This window comes from Oryza glaberrima, chromosome 8, assembly GCF_000147395.1.
Source record: "Oryza glaberrima chromosome 8, OglaRS2, whole genome shotgun sequence".
NCBI lineage: Eukaryota > Viridiplantae > Streptophyta > Magnoliopsida > Poales > Poaceae > Oryza > Oryza glaberrima.
The window spans coordinates 22646272-22654935 of NC_068333.1; the positions used below are offsets into that span (position 1 = coordinate 22646272).

The following is an 8664-nucleotide window of genomic DNA, read 5'->3' on the forward strand; positions in this document are numbered from 1 at the left end:
GCAGAGAATGTTCTGTGATCATGAACTACCTCATATGAATGAAATTCGTGTATTTCAATGGAGCGTAATCTTTCAGAAACACTTGTACGTTTACGCTCTCCGCATTCAAAGTCTGACTCTGAATGTGCATGAAATGAAATCGCATTGCAGGTGAGACAACGAAGTTCACCATGTACGGGAGGATGGTTTAGTTTACGTCCACATCGACGACGTCGCTAGCGGCCACATCCTGCTCTACGAGACACCCCGTGCAGCCGACAGGTACATCTGCAATGAGCTGCTGGTCACCTTGCTGTTCTTCTTCTGTGATTTGTTGGTTGTGTTTGTGTTACTGAAAATGACATTGTTCCGACTCTGTATTTCTGTCATCCTGTGTGTAGTTTACTGTGCGTTTACCGGGGTACAGATTTATGATTTCAGCATGTCCAAGGTGATGGTAAGAAGTTCAGAGATGTGGAGGATAATCTACAACGATAGATCTTTTATATATATATGGGAGTATACTGTATCATCTAAAATAGAACAAGAAGATCCCTGGCTTCTTGTATAAGAATGAGATGTTAACGAGTACTCCCTCCGTCAAAAAAAACTCAATTCCTAGGTTTTTCGTGTCTAACGTTTGACCGTTCGTCTTATTTGAAAATTTTATAAAAAAGTTTAAAAAGATAAGTCATGTATAAAGTATTATTTATGCTTTATCATCTAACAATAATGAAAGTACTAATCATAAAAAAATTTCATATAAGACGGACGGTCAAACGTTGGACACGAAAACCCAAGAATTGAGTCTTTTGGGACGGAGGGAGTACGTACAGTATCTATCTATATTTGTAAACTCTCATGCGCCCAGAACACTTTAATCTCTTGGATGACCGAAGGGAAGTTATGCCAGAGCTAGAAGTAGCCGTGTGTGTTGAAATTATAAGCACATAATGATTTAATTTATTCCATAAATAAATCATGACATTGCAGATGTAAACTAGTATAAACACATCATTGGATCTACACATGTAAACTAAGCAGTAAAACATGAACATATCAAATATGCGCAATATGTTGTACACGTACCGAGGTTGCCAGAAGATCAGTTGCTCAGCAGGAATTACTCGCGGTTGTGGGCGTTGACGAAGACGCGCAGCACGCAAGCGAACAGGAAGACGAGCCGTCGTGGACAAACAGGGAGCAGTCGCGCGAAGCGTTTCCCAAAAACCTTATTGCCGCCTTTTCCCGGTGCAGGACGTCGAAGGCAGAGGTTCCAGAGACCTGCTCTCCCGATTGCTAGTGCACGCCGGCGAGCGGAATGGAGTAGTCTACGAGCGACGGTGCAGCACAGAGTAGGAGGCAAACACTAGATTGATTTTGCGTATGTTGCGTGAAGGCGGTGGCTCGGTTTATATAGAGAAAGGTCGCTTGATCAGGGCGCCCGCACAATCTCCACTCCGCGTAACCGAATCAGATAAGTCACGCGTAACTTATCCGGACTCCACGCCATTTTCACGCACCGGATTTTTCGGAATGTTTCCAAAACAAAACAAATTCGAATTTCCCTCAGCAAAACAAAACTGCGTAACTTATCCGGACTCCACGCCATTTTCACGCACCGGATTTTTCGGAATGTTTCCAAAACAAAACAAATCCGAATTTCCCACAGCAAAACAAAACTGCAAAAGGAGGCTGCATCTGCGCAAGGGTGAGAAACAAATTTGGTGGACCATTCGACGCGTACGTCGTGCATGCGCGCCGCCTGCTCTGCCTGGCGAGGCGAGCACGCGCGTGTTCCTCCTCTTCTCTCCACCTCACATGCTTCAAGTGGCTAGGGGGTATCCTCCCTTTTAAGGAGGTCCCCCTCTACTAGAATAAGTAAGGTGGGTACTAAACTCCCCATGCATACCATCCTATGAGGTGGGCTTTTCTGATTTTCCAAAGAATTAATCTTCGAGAGGGCTAAGGCCCATCTATTAATTTCAACAGTGTGTGGCCAATTCTCTCCTGTTCTTCTTCGCCAAGAAGAAGTCGGGACACTTGCTCTAGATCTTCAGCTCCGAGCAACCGCACATCTCGGCGTAGCCCAGTGTCCTCGCCACCGTCTCCACCGACAAGCGCTCCTCGAGTTTCCGGGCGCACATGAGCTTCAGCCCGTCGAGCTTGTACTCGTGCGCCGCCGCCAGCAGCCGATGCAGCATGTCGGTGTTGGCGTCGCTGCTGTCAGGCGACGTCGACGATGACGAGTGGGCTCCCGCCGGCGGGAAGTCGCTGGTGTACATGAAGTGCAGCAGAGCTTCGAACGTCGCCGGCTCGATGTCGTTCAGGGTGATGGTGCAAGCTGCTGCCTCCACCGTGGAGCCGAGGAGCAGAGCCTGGAAGACTGGCGAGCGCGCGGCGAGCAGGGCCCGGTGCACGTGGAACGTCTCGCCGCCGATGGAGAAGAACACACCGTCGGAGCCGTTCAAGTGGTCCACCATGGCTGCAGAGTCGTCGTTGTAAGTAGCCACGGTCGAAGTCGATTGCCTTGCCTGTAGCCTGTAGGGAGCGGCGACCGGGCAAACGCGAGTCCATCGAGACCGTGCGCGCGACAGGGAATGCAGGCTACAGTTTTGCCTTTGCTTATATCGAGATTTTCACTGACGACGAATCCGAGTCAGAGTCACCCTGGTACGGGCCTCGGGCTGCACCCGGCCTGCTAAGAGAGGGGGAGAAAGCAAATACGGCCATGGAGGGAAGATGTGGTAGCAAAATATTTTGGTAATAAGTTCACCTAAGGTCCCTCAATTTGTTGCCCAGTGTAATTTCGTCCCTGGATGGCAAAACCGGATACAATGCGTCCCCCAACTTACAAAACCGTAGAAACGAGGTATCTTGGTAGTATTCTGCTCGATTTTGGTTGACATGGTGCCTATGCGGCTCATTTGACTAGGTCTTCGTCTCATGTGACGTTTACGTGGCAATTCAATTAGTAATAAAACCCGTGGGGTCCACGTGTCAATTACACACTAAATAATAAAAAATGGTGGGCTCATGTGGCCCCACGTGTCATCGCTACTCATCCCCTCCTCTCTATCTCTCTTACCCCACAAGGCGGAACAGAGCGATGGCTCAACCGAGCGAGCTCCTGGAATGGAAGACAACCGCGGCGAACACCTTCGCTGCCACGAACACCGAACTATCTGTGCGCAGCGCACGCTGCTTCCCCCCTCCCTGCGCTAGCGGCAACCCCACCTCGACCACCCCGACAACAATATTGTCACCATGGCCACCCCCTTTAGCCTCAGCGCCGCCGCGTCGTCCCTACACCTCACCCCCTCCACCTTTGCCACCTCCACCCCAACACCAATCAATCGCCTTACAAACACAAACAAGTTCAACCCAAATTAACTAACTTTGAACCATTGCTCCACCTCAAGAACTGCACGAACCGCTCCATGGGTCACCAGCAGCGAAACCAAGCCACCAAACCAAGTGAGCTCCCGGAGAGGGCGGCGACCTAGATCTACGCGGACGGGAAGGGCGAGCGGCAGACGGGTAGGTGGACGCCAAGGAGAACGACGGAGCAGGCGAGCAATGCAGAAGAAGGCCATCTCTTCCACGGGTGTGGTGAGGAAGAAGGCCATCTCTGGCATTGTCAGCCACCCGTGCGCCCCTAGTCAGGATCGCCGCCACTCCGTTCAATGCTCCACTATCGCTCCACCTAGGCTCGCCAGCCGCCTCTTGCCCCCCCTCTCCCGCCTCCACCTCCACCTCCCACAGAGGTTGGGCGACCTCGTCGGTGGAGATGGCTGATGCGCGGTTAGCCATGCGCCCGCACGATCAGTTTCATCTCTTTAGTCTCTCCTCTCTCCTTTCTATATGTATATACGCATAGAAAGTTTATACGTATATATATAAAGTATATACATATATATAATACATATAATATGTATACACTTTTAGTGAATAAAAAATATATACACATATATAAACTTTGTATACAGACATGATGTAAAGTTGAGGGACACAAAGTGGACTTATATTCCTTTGGAATTAAAATGACAAGAATGGACCTAAAGTGGACTTTATTTTCTATCTCATAAACGGCCCAACAGTGGAGGGCAAAGATAGCTTTTGGATTCGTGCAGTCGTATCACCAAAGGCTAGCATCTCCCGATCCATCCCCATCCCGGCACACGTGTATCGCGGCCGCCGCGGCCGCTCCATCCCCCAACCCTCGCGCACGTTCTCCCCATCCCCCACCTCCGCCCCTTCCTCCTTCGTTACTCCTCTTCTTTATCTCCGGCGAAATTTCCCTGCCCCACCTCTCCTCCCTCGTCTCCGGCGGCTCGCACGGCCGCCCCCTGCCTCCTACGCTCTCCGACGAGAAGCCTTCCCAGCCTCCGACGCTGTCCCGCCACTATCCTCATCTCTCGATCTCCCACCCCAGCCTTCGGCGTCCCCACCCAGCCTTGTGTGATGGATCTCGTCTCCAATTTCGTTGAGCACAAGGTGGAATACCTAGAAATCCAGAAGCTCGCCATCGGACAGAGACTGCCAAAGCTAACAATCTCAGTGGGGGAGCACAATGCAAAGTCTTCTATGGTGGCTGTCTCCGCGTCAACAAGACAATGGCGAGTACCTCTCTCTCTAGCGGTGGCGCTGCTGAATGAGACCAACGCCAACACCCACCTCGTCTTTGAGATCTTCTTCATGGGCAAGGATGGTTTTCCAGCCGCGCAACATTCCCAGAGGAGTCTACTGGTAAGGAAGGCATCCCAAGGCTTCCGCTTTGATGCCTGGTGGCGCTTCGTTAAGCTGAGTGAACTTGACTCTCGCTATGTGATCAATGGGGTGGTAAAATTCATATGTGGCCTCATCATTCTGCGCAACCACAACGAACCTATTGCAGTGCCACCTCCTAACCTGGGGAACCAACTCGGCATCATGGTGGGTAGCGCCAATGGCTCGGACATCTCCTTCTCTGTTGATGGCGAGATGTTTCATGCGCACTGGGCTGTGCTCACCGCGTGTTCCCCGGTGTTCCATGCAGAGTTTTTTGGTGGCATGGCAGAGGGTTCCATCTCATGCGTCACGCTGGATGAACCCGTGCGTCACGCTGGATGACCTGGAGCCGGCGACGTTCAGAGCACTATTTCATTTCATATACACCGACGCCTTGCTGCCATGAGAGACGACAAGTGAATTCTTCGAAAGCTTGTTGGCAGCAACATATAGGTTTGCTCTGGAGAGATTGAAGCTCATTTGCGCCCAGAATCTATGAGAAAAGATGACAGATGAATCATTTGCAGCCACTCTGGGATGAGCTGATATGTACAATTGCATTGCATTAAAGAAGAAATGCTTTGAATACTTACAACAACTTTAGGAAGATTGTAGCCATGGAGTGAGGGTTACATTGACTCCCCATCGGTGTTAAAGGAGATAAATATGCTCCTTAACAACCTTCCTTAACAACCTTGACCGTAGCTCTTTTTCCTGGTAGCTCTTTTTGATATATAGCTATCTATTTTCTCTGGTTAGTTGTCTGGTAGCTCTTTTTGATAGATAGCTGACGAACAGGTGCCAAGGCCATGGCTATGGTGGAATAAGGGGCACCAGATGTAGAGTGTGATGTTGTTGCATGTGAGGGAGAGAGACGGCTGGCAGAGGGGATTGGGAAGGAGAAGAATTTTTGAGACATTACAGTGTTGCTGCCTAGAGCTGATTAGGTTCCTCATATGAATGACTTTTGTTGAAGCTAACTGTTGTGACGATCCTAGCTAGTTGTAGTATTCATTTTAATTTCTGCTCTTCGCTTGCCCTTATGTTTAGAACTTTAGATGCTTCGATTATTATGGTACTAAATATGTAAGTTTTAGGTCATGCTAAACAGATGCCCTTGTGACCTTATGTTGGATGTTGTATTAAAATTGTTTGAGAAGCTTTAATAGGTTCCATTATCACTATTGTGTAACGACTTTTCTATAAATATAGAGCAGGAATCATTTGGGGCTCTATTAAAAAATTTGGCTCTATTACAAAATTTTGTAGTTCTATTAAGGCATTTTTTTCTACCTTGTGTTGTATAAACAGAGAAGGAATCATTTGGTTTTATTTGATATAGTTTGCATTATGCAGTATTTATCTAAAGGAAAAAGTCCAAATCCCCCCCTAGACTATGCCCATGAGTCCATCTAGCGCCCCAAACTATAAAACCGGGTATTTAGCCCCCCAAACCTTATAATCCAGTCCATTTAACCCCCTAAGCTGTTTCACAAGGTGGTTTTGCACACGTGGCGGGCTGACTGGACCAAAATTTGCCATGTCGTCATGCTGACCAGGCGATTGCAAAGCAACAGGAGGGAAAGGTGATGCGATCGCGAAATAACAGGAGGGAGGGAACACACATCGCTCCATATATCATTCTTGCCTCATCGTACTCCCTCATCCCATCTCCTAGGTTTCTTCTCTCGAGTGTTGCATCCATGGCGACCATGGCTGCGTAATCACGCACGGACGGGAAGATCAAGGTGATCGCGGAGTACATCTTGAAGTAGGTTAGATCCCTGACTCCATTGTAGTGTTTGATGCAAGAAAGTTTCCCCCGTTTTTATCTAGGGTTTTGTGGTGATTGTTTTACTCACATTGGTTGACAGCCTCCACGAGGAAGGCATGGAGACAAGATATAATTAGCTTTGATTTCTTTAGTTTTGATTTTTTTTAGTTCCGTCATTGAGGTTTAGGGCTTTGATGTTTTTCTGTCGCATAGTGCAGATCGATGTGTGTAGGATGATCTTTTTTAATCTTGTCAAATCTAGTATAAATTAAATTAATTTCGTCTTTTATAATGCAGCACAAGCTAGCAAGGATGAATAATTTGGAGATACTTCATGTCAGATTCCATTATAATGGGGAGTTCGTCAATTCTAGAAGGATTGTGCAGTACGTTGGTGGAGATGAAGGGATGTCATATATAGAAAAGGACAAGATTTCTATGCCTGAAATTAGAGGGCACCTTGCAGACCATGTCGATGTCAAGGATGCCATGCAGCTCCACTGGTTGTTTCCTGGAAAAGAATTAAGCACAGGATTACGTTTACTGACAGATGACAAGGCATGCCTTGATATGTCAAGTTGCATTGCTGAAGGTGGAGTGGCTGAAATTTTCGTGGAGGAAACAATGTCAGATTATAATTCTGAAGAAAGTGATTGGGAAACTGACAATGTGAAATCTGCTGAGATGGAGAACGTGGAAGGGACACAATATGATGCAAAAAAAAGAAGGAAGCGTGGGAGAAGATAGTGACACTACTGATAGTGACTATCAACCAGAAAGTGGAAATAGCTCTGCAGATGATGAGGAGGTAGTAAACCTATGAAAGTTTGCTGAGATGTATAACAAAAAGTTAAAAGCAATGAGGCTAATTCTACAAGATCCTGATGCAAACAGTGTGCCCGTTGAGTTAATAGGTCATGGAGATGATAGCTTGAATGAAATAACTGATGAACCTGCATATGATTCTAGTGAAGATTATTCTTATGACGATGATAGTGGTGAAGACAACGACCATATAGTGAGGAGAAAGAGTAGGTGGACAAGGTATGACTCTAATTCTGCTATTCCCCATTTTTCGATTGGCATGACTTTCATAGGGAAAGAGGAAATGAAGAAAGCTTTACTTAAGTATGGAATAGTGACCAAACGGCATATCATGTTTATCAAGGATGAGAGAGACAAGATCAGGGCAAAGTGTTCAGCTCCTAGATGTCCTTGGCTGATTTATGGTTCAAAGAGAAGCAAGTGTGATTGGTTTCAAGTTGGTACTCTCTGTGATGAACACACTTGCCCACCTAAGCTAGACAATAGACTTGTGACTGCAAAGGTTATTGCTGATAGGTATGAGCATTTCTTTCAGGCAAATCCAACATGGAAAGCACAAGATATAAAAGAAACAGTGTTAAGGGAGATGTCAGTAGATGTAAGTTTGTCTAAGTGTAAACGAGCCAAATCAATCGTCATGAACAAGGTGTTCGATGCCAATAAAATTGAGTACTCAAAAGTCTTTGATTATCAACTAGAATTACTTAGAAGTAATCCAGGGAGCACAGTAGCAGTGGCGCTGGACCCAGATGTATTGCTAAAGCATGTTTTTCAGAGATTTTATGTGTGTTTCAATGAATGCAAGCAAGGTTTTCTAGCTGGATGTAGGAGAATAGTTGGTCTTGACGGGTGCTTCTTCAAAGGAGCATGTAATGGAGAGTTGCTTTGTGTCTTAGGAAGGGATGCAAATAATCAAATGTATCCCATAGCCTGGGCTATTGTTGAGAAAGAGACAACGAGCTCGTGGGAATGGTTTTTGGGTTTGCTGATCAAGGATCTAAACATTGGCAATGACGGAGAAGGATGGGTTTTCATCTCTGATCAACAAAAGGTAATATAAAATTCACTACTCAATTAATGTTTTAGTGACTTGTAAGTACTTTCAATTAATATGACCAATACATTTTCTTATGTAGGGCTTGCTCCATGCAATCAATACCTTCTTGCCAAGAGCTGAGCACAGGATGTGTGCTAGGCATATATATGCCAATTGGAGGAAGAAATACAAAGACCAAAAGCTCCAAAAACGATTTTGGAGATGTGCTAAGGCATCAAATGTGGAGGATTTCAACTACTACAGAGCCAAGCTTGCACAA

The 8664-nt window shown here is 46.6% G+C and overlaps 1 pseudogene; it reads right to left on the minus strand.

The window, feature by feature from the left end:
• Positions 1-1944: 1944 nt before the first annotated feature.
• On the minus strand, positions 1945-5013 carry LOC127783129 (uncharacterized; annotated as a pseudogene).
• Between the last annotated feature and the right edge of the window lie 3651 nt (positions 5014-8664).